This window comes from Heteronotia binoei, chromosome 3 (assembly GCF_032191835.1).
Source record: "Heteronotia binoei isolate CCM8104 ecotype False Entrance Well chromosome 3, APGP_CSIRO_Hbin_v1, whole genome shotgun sequence".
Taxonomy (NCBI): domain Eukaryota; kingdom Metazoa; phylum Chordata; class Lepidosauria; order Squamata; family Gekkonidae; genus Heteronotia; species Heteronotia binoei.
Genome location: NC_083225.1, coordinates 192,202,473 through 192,214,972, shown reverse-complemented (window position 1 = coordinate 192,214,972; position 12,500 = coordinate 192,202,473). Strand labels below are relative to the sequence as shown.

Here is a 12,500-nt window from a genome sequence, read left to right as displayed (position 1 = left end):
TTTGATTTCTGGGTATGTGAGATAAGAAACTGATATCTCTGTTAAGTCCTGGGGGTTTCATTGTTTTAACTGTTGTAAGAACTTGTAGTTCAGCAATCACCCACTCCTGTCTATTTCGGAAGTACCTCTGCAATTAAACGGCTACTTTGAAGTCTCCCATTGAATGTCCTGGAAGGGTGAAGTGTTCTCCTGCAGGTTTCTTAGTCTTGTGATTTTTGACGACAGATTTGTGGCGATTTATCCTTTGGCGTAGAGTTTGACCTGTTTGTCTTATGCAGAGAACTGAAAGGCATTGCACCTGCTGGAATGGCCTTGGGTCAGCCATAGCTCTCTTATCTGGGAGAACCGGGTTTGATTCCCCACTCCTCCACTTGCAGCTGCTGGAATGGCCTTGGGTCAGCCATAGCTCTCTTATCTGGGAGAACCGCGTTTGATTCCCCCTCCTTCACTTGCACCTGCTGGAATGGCCTTGGGTCAGCCATAGCTCTCTTATCTGGGAGAACCGGGTTTGATTCCCCACTCCTCCACTTGCACCTGCTTGAATGGCCTTGAGTCAGCCATAGCTCTCTTATCTGAGAGAACCGGGTTTGATTCTCCACTTCTCCACTTGCACCTGCTGGAATGGCCTTGGGTCAGCCAGAGCTCTCTTATCTGGGAGAACCGGGATTGATTCCCCACTCCTCCACTTGCAGCTGCTGGAATGGCCTTGGGTCAGCCATAGCTCTCTTATCTGGGAGAACCGGGTTTGATTCTCCACTCCTTCACTTGCACCTGCTGGAATGGCCTTGGGTCAGCCATAGCTCTCTTATCTGGGAGAACCGCGTTTGATTCCCCACTCCTTCACTTGCACCTGCTGGAATGGCCTTGGGTCAGCCATAGCTCTCTTATCTGGGAGAACCGCGTTTGATTCCCCCTCTTTCACTTGCACCTGCTGGAATGGCCTTGGGTCAGCCATAGCTCTCTTATCTGGGAGAACCGGGTTTGATTCCCCACTGCTCCACTTGCACCTGCTGGAATGGCCTTGGGTCAGCCATAGCTCTCTTATCTGGGAGAACCGGGTTTGATTCCCCACTCCTCCACTTGCACCTGCTGGAATGGCCTTGGGTCAGCCATAGCTCTCTTATCTGGGAGAACCGGGTTTGATTCCCCACTCCTCCACTTGCACCTGCTGGAATGGCCTTGGGTCAGCCATAGCTCTCTTATCTGGGAGAACCGGGTTTGATTCCCCACTCCTTCACTTGCACCTGCTGGAATGGCCTTGGGTCAGCCATAGCTCTCTTATCTGGGAGAACCGGGTTTGATTCTCCACTCCTTCACTTGCACCTGCTGGAATGGCCTTGGATCAGCCATAGCTCTCTTATCTGGGAGAACCGGGTTTGATACCCCACTCCTCCACTTGCACCTGCTTGAATGGCCTTGGGTCAGCCATAGCTCTCTTATCTAGGAGAACCGGGTTTGATTCCCCCTCCTTCACTTGCACCTGCTGGAATGGCCTTGGGTCAGCCATAGCTCTCTTATCTGGGAGAACCGGGTTTGATACCCCACTCCTCCACTTGCACCTGCTTGAATGGCCTTGGGTCAGCCATAGCTCTCTTATCTAGGAGAACCGGGTTTGATTCTCCACTCCTTCACTTGCACCTGCTGGAATGGCCTTGGGTCAGCCATAGCTCTCTTATCTGGGAGAACCGGGTTTGATTCCCCACTCCTCCACTTGCACCTGCTGGAATGGCCTTGGGTCAGCCATAGCTCTCTTATCTGGGAGAACCGGGTTTGATTCTCCACTCCTTCACTTGCACCTGCTGGAATGGCCTTGGGTCAGCCATAGCTCTCTTATCTGGGAGAACCGGGTTTGATTCCCCACTGCTCCACTTGCACCTGCTGGAATGGCCTTGGGTCAGCCATAGCTCTCTTATCTGGGAGAACCGGGTTTGATTCCCCACTCCTCCACTTGCACCTGCTGGAATGGCCTTGGGTCAGCCATAGCTCTCTTATCTGGGAGAACCGGGTTTGATTCCCCACTCCTCCACTTGCACCTGCTGGAATGGCCTTGGGTCAGCCATAGCTCTCTTATCTGGGAGAACCGGGTTTGATTCCCCACTCCTTCACTTGCACCTGCTGGAATGGCCTTGGGTCAGCCATAGCTCTCTTATCTGGGAGAACCGGGTTTGATTCTCCACTCCTTCACTTGCACCTGCTGGAATGGCCTTGGGTCAGCCATAGCTCTCTTATCTGGGAGAACCGGGTTTGATACCCCACTCCTCCACTTGCACCTGCTTGAATGGCCTTGGGTCAGCCATAGCTCTCTTATCTAGGAGAACCGGGTTTGATTCCCCCTCCTTCACTTGCACCTGCTGGAATGGCCTTGGGTCAGCCATAGCTCTCTTATCTGGGAGAACCGGGTTTGATACCCCACTCCTCCACTTGCACCTGCTTGAATGGCCTTGGGTCAGCCATAGCTCTCTTATCTAGGAGAACCGGGTTTGATTCTCCACTCCTTCACTTGCACCTGCTGGAATGGCCTTGGGTCAGCCATAGCTCTCTTATCTGGGAGAACCGGGTTTGATTCCCCACTCCTCCACTTGCACCTGCTGGAATGGCCTTGGGTCAGCCATAGCTCTCTTATCTGGGAGAACCGGGTTTGATTCCCCACTCCTCCACTTGCACCTGCTGGAATGGCCTTGGGTCAGCCATAGCTCTCTTATCTGGGAGAACTGGGTTTGATTCCCCACTCCTCCACTTGCACCTGCTGGAATGGCCTTGGGTCAGCCATAGCTCTCTTATCTGGGAGAACCGGGTTTGATTCCCCCTCCTTCACTTGCACCTGCTGGAATGGCCTTGGGTCAGCCATAGCTCTCTTATCTGGGAGAACCGGGTTTGATTCCCCACTTCTCCACTTGCACCTGCTCGAATGGCCTTGGGTCAGCCATAGCTCTCTTATCTGGGAGAACCGGGTTTGATTCTCCACTCCTCCACTTGCACCTGCTGGAATGGCCTTGGGTCAGCCAGAGCTCTCTTATCTGGGAGAACCGGGATTGATTCCCCACTCCTCCACTTGCACCTGCTGGAATGGCCTTGGGTCAGCCAGAGCTCTCTTATCTGGGAGAACCGGGTTTGATTCCCCACTCCTCCACTTGCAGCTGCTGGAATGGCCTTGGGTCAACCATAGCTCTCTTCTTTGAGAGAACCGGATTTGATTCTCCACTCCTCCACTTGCAGCTGCTGGAATGGCCTTGGGTTAGCCGTAGTTCTCGCAGAGCTGTCCTTGAAAGGGCGCCCGCTGTAAAAAGCTCTCTCAGCCCCATCCACCTCACAGGGTGTCTGTTGTGGGGGAGGAAGGTAAAAGAGCTTGTTAGCCACTCTGAGATTCAGAGTATAACCTGGGCAGGGTATAAATCCAATATCTTGTCTTATCTCATATTAGCTGCTGCTACTGCAACGCTGTCAACAAGCTGGTATCTGGATTTGGTCCAGGAAGGCTGGTAGACACCTTTTCAGCAGGAGCTACCCTGTGGAAGAGATGGGTCGCCTGATAACCAGAGTGCTTTCCCAAGCGCTTCTTGGGTTCATCTGAACAACCAAGAGGCAAGGGAGAGGCAGCCCTGAATTAAGCTATCGAGAGCTGGGTGCGAGATTTGTTCAGGCTTGGGCGCTTTTTTGGTAGAAAAAGCCCAGCCAGAACTCATTTGCCTATTGGGCCACACCCCCTGAAATTCCCATTGTTACCCATCAGTGAAGATGGGACAACCTGCCCATCTCCACTGATGGGTTGGCAGGCAATGTTCCCTTTAAGCTGCAGAGCCAGAATTCTACTTGGTGAGCTCCAGTTTGGTGTAGTGGTTAAGTGTGCAGACTCTTATCTGTGAGAACAAGGTTTGATTCGCCACTCCTCCACTTGCACCTGCTAGCATGGCCTTGGGTCAGCCAGAGCTCTCGCAGAGTTGTCCTTGAAAGGTCAGCTTCTGTCAGAGCTCTCTCAGCTCCACCCACCTCACAGGGTGTCTGTTGTGGGGGAGGAAGGTAAAGGCGAGTGAGAGCCGCTCTGAGACTCTTCGGAGTGGAGGGCGGGATATAAATCCAATATCTTCTTCCTGGCATTAAAGTTGTGAGCTGCTGCATAAATTATTGTGCTCTGGGGTCATCCTTTCTGAGCTAAGGCAAAAATATGTGAGCTAGAGGCTAAAAATCTGTGAACTAGCTCACACTAACTCAGTTTAAAGGTAATCCCCTGTGCAAGCACCAGTCGTTTCCAACTGTGGGGTGACGTTGCTTTCACAACGTTTTCACGGCAGACTTTTTACGGGGTGGTTTGCCATTGCCTTCCCCGGTCATCTCCACTTTCTCCCCAGCAAGCTGGGTCCTCATTTGACCGACCTCAGAAGGATGGAAGGCTGAGTCAACCTCGAGCCGGCTACCTGAACCCAGCTTCCGCCGGGATCGAACTCAGGTTGTGAGCAGAGGGCTCCGACTGCAGTACTGCAGCTTTACCACTCTGCGCCACGGGGCTCTTTACTCAGCTTAAAATCCTAGAGTTGGAAGGGACCTCCAGGGCCATCTAGTCCAACCCCCTGCACAATGCAGGAAACTCACAAACACCTTCCCCCTAAATCAGCAGGATCCTCATTGCTGTCAGATGGCCATTGAGCCTCTGCTTAAAAACCTCCAAGGAAGAGAGAACCCGCCCTGAATTCTATTGGGAACTGACTGCGAGTTTTACTCATGCTGCACAGGCAACGGTTGCCATAGCGATGGGGCTACCTGCCTGTCTCAGGTGCTGGGTTGCCAGGCGATTGCTCCCTCAAAAGCTGCAGTCTTGTGAGCCAGAATTCTACTTTGTGAGCTCCTGGCATTCAAGTGGTGAGCTCCTGCAACACTGAGGGCGATCTGGGGCCATCCTTCCTGAGTTCAGGCAAAAAATGTGTGAGCCGGAGGCTAAAAAATGTGTGGGCTAACTCACGCCCATTCTTTTTTTCCCTCCGCAAGTGGGAACCTTTCCTTTCATGGAATCTGGGCTCTCCATTTCAATGTGGTTTGGGATCAACTAAAGGAAAAGGAAAGGTCCCCTGTGCAAGCACCAGTCGTTTCCGACTCTGGGGTGACGTTGCTTTCACGACGTTTTCACGGCAAACTTTTGACGGGGTGGTTTGCCGTTGCCTTCCCCAGTCTTTTACACTCCCCCTCCCCCCCGCAGCAAGCTGGGGACTCATTTGACTGACCTCGGAAGGATGGAAGGCTGAGTCAACCTTGGACCGGCTACCTGAATCCAGCTTCCGCCGGAATCGAACTCGGGTCGTGAGCAGAGAGTTCAGATCACAGCACTGCAGTACTGCTGCTTTACCACTCTTCGCCACGGGGCCGCTTTGATATCATCTCCGGACTAACTTTCCCTACTAGCATTTCATTTTTATTCATTTCTCTACTAGCATTTCATTCCTATTCCCCTCTTGCCTTAAACCCCTTCCTTCCCTTCCCTTCCCCCCACCACCTTCTGTCTTTCTTTTCTGATTTTTTAAAAGTTGTGTTTGTTTGTTTGTTTCTTTGTATTTTTACGAGTGCTCTCAGCACTATTTATATGGTCGCCAGATTTGGTAATATTAATTCCTCCCCCCAAGATTTCGGAAATGCACTTTGTACTTTGCTCTTCTATCTACCAATAGCTGGCATATGAAGAAAGTTCCATATATTCTACTCTTTTAACAAAGTTTGATTGAATTAAAAAAAAACCCCTCAGCTTAGAGGGAACTCTGGTTGCCATATCCCCTTGGGCCGTCAGGAGGGGATGGGGAGGTGGTAGGGTTGCCAGGGAAACTCCTGGAAATTTGGGGAGGGAGCCTGGAGAGGACAGGAGTCTCAGTGGGTCCCAATAGCACAGAGTCCACCCTCCAAAGCAGCCATTTCCTCCAAGGAAGCCGCTCTCTGTCGTCTGGAGATGAGCTGGGATTCCGGGGGATATCCAGGTCCCCCCGGGAGGCTGGCATCCCAAGTCCCCCCGCGTGCTTTCCTTGCGCATTTGCCAATGAAGCGACGCCTCGTTAAGTCTCCAAAGGGCCTCTCCTCCAAAGGAAGCGAAACTTCCTAATGTTGACCTCGGGAACTCCCTCGCACTTGAAACGTCCAACAAGCACTTTGAAGAAGCGGCAAGGGCCCAGCTGGGGGAGGGAGGGGCTAGCTCTAAAGGGGCGTGGTCCAAGGAGAAAGGGCGGGGCTCGCCGAGGACGCCGTCTTCCCCCTGTTACCGAAAAGCTCCGAGGTCGAATCCCGACACAGCTGGTCCTCGTTAAGCCGGAGCTTGCAAAGAGTAGTTATTTGGGGAGGGGTTAGCAGGGCCACGCCCCTTGCTCTCTCCTCCCCCTTACTAGATATGAGGCCAGGTGCGTCTGAGCTGCTACTACTGGTCTCCGCCCCGAAGAACCTGCTGTCTGGTGAGCAAGGACTTCCCCCACCCCTCCCATCCCTTTTACTCTTCTCAATGGAGAGGGGTCGCGTTGTAAATGTGTTGTAGCAAAGGGAAAAGAGGAAAGGTCCCCTGTGCAAGCACTAGTCGTTTTCCACTCTGGGGCGACGTCGCTTTCACAACGTTTTCAGGGCAGACTTTTGACGGGGTGGTTGGCCATTGCCTTCCCCAGTCCTCTACGCTCCCCCCCCCCCAGCAAGCTGGGGACTCCTTTCACCGGCCTCGGAAGGATGGAAGGCTGAGTCAACCTCGAGCCGGCGCCCTGAAAAACCCAGCTTCCGCCGGGGATCGAACTCAGGTCGTGAGCAGAGCTTAGGACAGCAAAAGTCTAGCATAAATCCTGGGGCAAATTAAAGACAGTTTAGGTTTCCATTTCAGTGGACCAAAGGGTTGCCAATCCCCAGGTGGGGGCAGGGGATCCCCCGGTTTGGAGGCCCTCTTCTACTCCAGGGTCATCAGAAAGGGGGGGCGGCGGCGGGAGGGAAATGTCTGCTGGGCACTCCATTATTCCCTATGGAGACCGATTCCCTTAGGGTATGATGGAGAATTGAGCTGTGGGTATCTGGGGCTGTTATTTTTTTTGGTAGAGGCACCGGATTTTCAGCATAGCATCCAGTGCCTCTCCTCAAAACACCCCCCCAAGTTTCAAAAAGATTGGACCAGGAGGTCCAATTCCATGAGCCCCCAAAGAAGGTGCCCCTATCCATTATTTCCTATGGAAGGAAGGCATTGAAAAGGTGTGCTGTCCCTTTAAATGGGATGGCCAGAACTCCCTTTGGAGTTCAATTGTGCTTGTCTCACCTGTGCTCCTGGCTCCACCCCCCCTAAAGTCTCCAGATATTTTTTAAATGGGACTTGGCAACCTTAGCCCTTTCCTACTCCAGGGTCATCAGAAAACGAGGTGGAGGGAGGGAAATGTCTTCTGGCCACTCCATTATTCCCTATGGAGACTCATTCCCATAGGGTATAAGGGAGAATTGAGCTGTGTGTCTCTGGGGCTCTTGGGTGCTGTTTTTTGTATTTTTATTTTGTTAGGTAGAGGTTCCACGTTTGCAGGATAGCGTCCGGCGCTTCTCTTCGAAACCCCCTCCAAGTTTCAAAGAGATTGGACCAGGGGGTCCAATTCTTTGAGCCGCAAAAGGTGCCCCCATCCTTCATTCTTTCCAAGGGAGGGAAGGCATTTAAAAGGTGTGCGGTCCCTTTAAATGGGATGGCCAGAACTCCCTTTGGAGTTCAATTGTGCTTATCACAACCTTGCCCCTGGCTCCACCCCCAACGTCTCCTGGCTCCGTCCCCAAAGTCCCCAGATATGGGAGCACCCTGGATTTTATGGGGTACAGCAAGAGTCGTAATTCTCCTGTGCTTTGAAAATTGAAGTTCTTGATCCGATAAGGTGCAAAGATGTCTCTTCCCCCCTGCCCCAGCTGCTCTGCTCTTTTTTCCTCCTCCTCTTTTTTATGTTTTGTCTCTTTCTTGCAAACGTAGCGCAGGGTTTCCAAGGGCTGTTTGATAAGCTTTTTAAAGGGGGCGGGGGTTATTTATACCCTACTCTCCTCCTCTCTCCCCAAAGGAGACGCAAAGTGATGTATATATCATTCGTCGCTGCTCCATTTTATTCTCACAGCAACCCTGCGAGATAGGTTTGGCTGAGAATGGGTGACTGGTTCGAGCCTCCATGGCAGAACAGGAACTCGAATCTGGGTCTTCCGGATCCTAACCCCACACTCTAACCGCTATACCAGGAGTGGCCAAACTGGGAGCAACACGTGACTCTTTCACACATCTTGTGTGGCTCTTGAAGCCCCCAAAGCCCCATCAGCCGGCTTGAAGGAGGCATTGGTCTCTTTAAATCAGTTCGCCAAGCCAGCTGGTGGCTTCAAGAATGCATTAGAAGTTAAAGTTGCTTTCTTTCTGCCTCTCCCTCCCCATCTGTTTTCCTTCCAGCTTCCGGAGGAGGTGCTGGCCCTGCGGGACCTCGGCCAGTTCCGCAGGGCCTGCAAGACCGCCCTTTTTAGACAAGCCTATAATGACACTGACTGCTGAGTTGCTTGGTGTAAGAACCGCCATCCATAAGACTACCTAAACTGGCAGAACCAGCGCCATAACAGCTCTATCGCTGCCAGATATACTCATATATATTTAGTCTAACGAAAATCATGTATTTTAACTTAACTGACTGGTTTTTATGTTTAATTTTAACTGTTAAATTTAAAGTTTTATTAATTATGTTAATGTGTAAGTTGTTGTTAGCCGCCCTGAGCCGCCTAGGCGGGGAGGGCGGGATAGAAATAAAAGTTATTATTATTATATTATTCCTTCCTTGTCTTGTGGCTCGCAGACATCTTGACATTCATATAACGCGGCTCTCAAGCATCTTAACATTTATTCTATGTGGCTCTTACGTTCTACAAGTTTGGCCACCCCTGCGCTATACCATGCTGATTTTTTTTAAGGGGATATTCTTGATCTTTAATGGGTTTAAATTACAAGTGGAGAAGTACTAGCTGGATCCTAAGGAAAGGAAAGGTCCCCTGTGCAAGCACCAGTCGTTTCCGACTCTGGGGTGACGTTGCTTTCACGGCAGACTTTTGATGGGGTGGTTTGCCATTGCCTTCCCCAGTCATCTACGCTTTCCCCCCAACAAGCTGGGGACTCATTGTACCGACCTCGGAAGGATGGAAGGCTGAGTCAACCTGGAGCCGGCTATCTGAACCAGCTTCCGCCAGGGATCGAACTCAGGTCGTGAGCAGAGGGCTCCGACTGCAGTACTGGAGCTTTACCACTCTGCGCCACAGGGCTCTTTCCTGTGCTTACAATCTCCTTTATCTCCGTATCCCACAACAGACACCCTGTGAGGTGGGTGGGGCTGAGAGGACTCTCACAGCAGCTGCCCTTTCAAGGACAACTCCTGCAAGAGCTACGGCTGACCCAAGGCCATTCCAGCAGCTGCAAGTGGAAGAGTTTGGAATGAAACCCGGTTCTCCCAGATAAGAATCCACACACTTAACCACTACACCAAACTTGCTCTCAGAAGAAGACCATCCCCCACCCTTCTGTCGGAGTCAGAGTCTCAGAGCGACTTACAATCTCCTTTATCTTCTCCCCCAACAACAGACACCCTGTGAGGTGGGTGGGGCTGAGAGAGCTCTGACAAAAACTGCCCTTTCGAGGACAGCTCTGCAAGAGCTCTGGCTGACCCAAGGCCGTTCCAGCAGCTGCAAGTGGAGAAGTGGGGAAATCAAACCCGGTTCTCCCAGAGAAGTGTCCGCGCGCTTCACCACTACGCCAAAGTGGCTCTCCAAAGGAAGGCAGTGACTCTACAGAGGAAGGAAATGGCCCACCACTTCGCTATGCCTCAGTTGTCTTGAAAACCCCTTGCTAGGGGTCGGCATTAGTCAGGGTGGGGCTTTGCAGAGCTTTAACGTGCACCGCAGAACATCTTTGCCCTGCAGGGAGGTGCCCTGCACGCCCTGGCTATAAAACAGGTAAGATTTTCCCATGTCCCTGTCTTGCCTCTCTTCAGAACCGTGTTTGACAACGCAGAGGTGAAGCGCCGGAGCAGGTTGGAGGAGCGTTGCCAGAATGCGGGAATAACCGTAGGCAGAGCTGGTAGTGAATCATGCCAGAAATTCCCGTGCAGCCGTGTCTTCGCTTTGGAATTCAGGAGGAGGACTCTCGAGGTGGAATTTCTTAAGATTTCAGTTCTCGCGGAAGGCGATAAAGCTGGTATCTCGCCTCCCCTGACCAAAGGCAAAAACTGCTGGATTTGGGCTGTTTTTAATCTCCCAACAGCGGAGGAATCATGGAATCATAGAGTTGGAAAGGACCTCCAGGGTCATCTAGTCCAACCCCCTGCACAACGCAGGAAACTCAGAAACACCTCCCCCCTAAATTTACAGGATCTTCATGGCTGTCAGATGACCCTCTAGCCTCTGTTGAAAAACCTCCAAGGAAGGAGAGCCCACCACCTCCTGAGTTGGAAGGGACCTCCAGGGTCATCTAGTCCAACCCCCTGCACAACGCAGGAAGTCTTGGTAATTGTCTGCCACTCAATCATTGTTAATACTGCTGGACCTCCTGATGGCCCCTGGCTTTTGGCCTCTGTGTGACACAGCAGAAGATTGGACCATTGGCCTGATCCAAAATGGCTTCTCTAATGTTCTTAAGTTTGTGGCAGTGATGTTCTGTCTTCTTGATGCTTGGTGGGGGGGGGGGGGCAGGAGTGTGAGGGTTTCTGGAGTTCTGGCCTCACTGGCGGACCTCCTGATGGCACCTGGGTTTTGACCTCTGTGTGACACAGAGTGTTGGACTGGAGGGCCATTGGCCTGATCCAACATGGCTTCTCTTATGTTCTTATGTGACACAGAGTGTTGGACTGGAGGGGCCACTGGCCTGATCCAACATGGCTTCTCTTACGTTCTTATGTGACAGAGTGTTGGACTGGATGGGCCACTGGCCTGATCCAACAGGGCTTCTCTTATGTTCTTATGTGACACAGAGTGTTGGACTGGAGGGGCCACTGGCCTGATCCAACAGGGCTTCTCTTATGTGACACAGAGTGTTGGACTGGAGGGGCCACTGGCCTGATCCAACATGGCTTCTCTTACGTTCTTATGTGACAGAGTGTTGGACTGGATGGGCCACTGGCCTTATCCAACAGGGCTTCTCTTATGTTCTTATGTGACACAGAGTGTTGGACTGGATGGGCCACTGGCCTGATCCAACAGGGCTTCTCTTATGTTCTTATGTGACACAGAGTGTTGGACTGGAGGGGCCACTGGCCTGATCCAACAGGGCTTCTCTTATGTTCTTATGTGACACAGAGTGTTGGACTGGAGGGGCCATTGGCCTGATCCAACAGGGCTTCTCTTATGTTCTTATGTGACACAGAGTGTTGGACTGGATGGGCCATTGGCCTGATCCAACAGGGCTTCTCTTATGCTCTTATGTGACACAGAGTGTTGGACTGGAGGGGCCACTGGCCTGATCCAACATGGCTTCTCTTACGTTCCTATGTGACAGAGTGTTGGACTGGATGGGCCACTGGCCTGATCCAACAGGGCTTCTCTTATGTTCTTATGTGACACAGAGTGTTGGACTGGAGGGGCCACTGGCCTGATCCAACAGGGCTTCTCTTATGTTCTTATGTGACACAGAGTGTTGGACTGGATGGGCCATTGGCCTGATCCAACAGGGCTTCTCTTATGCTCTTATGTGACACAGAGTGTTGGACTGGAGGGGCCACTGGCCTGATCCAACATGGCTTCTCTTACGTTCCTATGTGACAGAGTGTTGGACTGGATGGGCCACTGGCCTGATCCAACAGGGCTTCTCTTATGTTCTTATGTGACACAGAGTGTTGGACTGGAGAGGCCACTGGCCTGATCCAACAGGGCTTCTCTTATGCTCTTATGTGACACAGAGTGTTGGACTGGAGGGGCCACTGGCCTGATCCAACAGGGCTTCTCTTATGTTCTTATGTGACACAGAGTGTTGGACTGGAGGGGCCACTGGCCTGATCCAACAGGGCTTCTCTTATGCTCTTATGTGACACAGAGTGTTGGACTGGAGGGGCCACTGGCCTGATCCAACAGGGCTTCTCTTATGTTCTTATGTGACAGAGAGTGTTGGACTGGAGGGGCCACTGGCCTGATCCAACAGGGCTTCTCTTATGTTCTTATGTGACACAGAGTGTTGGACTGGAGGGGCCACTGGCCTGATCCAACAGGGCTTCTCTTATGCTCTTATGTGACACAGAGTGTTGGACTGGAGGGGCCACTGGCCTGATCCAACAGGGCTTCTCTTATGCTCTTATGTGACACAGAGTGTTGGACTGGAGGGGCCACTGGCCTGATCCAACAGGGCTTCTCTTATGTTCTTATGTGACACAGAGTGTTGGACTGGAGGGGCCACTGGCCTGATCCAACAGGGCTTCTCTTATGTTCTTATGTGACACAGAGTGTTGGACTGGAGGGGCCACTGGCCTGATCCAACAGGGCTTCTCTTATGCTCTTATGTGACACAGAGTGTTGGACTGGAGGGGCCACTG

At 52.0% G+C, this 12,500-nt stretch overlaps 1 protein-coding gene across 1 annotated transcript in view; it reads left to right on the top strand.

Annotated features, from left to right (window-relative positions):
* The first annotated feature begins 6,390 nt into the window (after positions 1-6,390).
* Positions 6,391-12,500, top strand: part of LOC132569027 (sialidase-3-like) — a 27,629-nt gene continuing 21,519 nt past the window's right edge. Inside the window, exon 1 of the mRNA XM_060235211.1 lies at positions 6,391-6,419. The gene's annotated coding sequence lies outside the window, so the exon portion shown is untranslated. The remainder of the gene's footprint in view (positions 6,420-12,500) is intronic.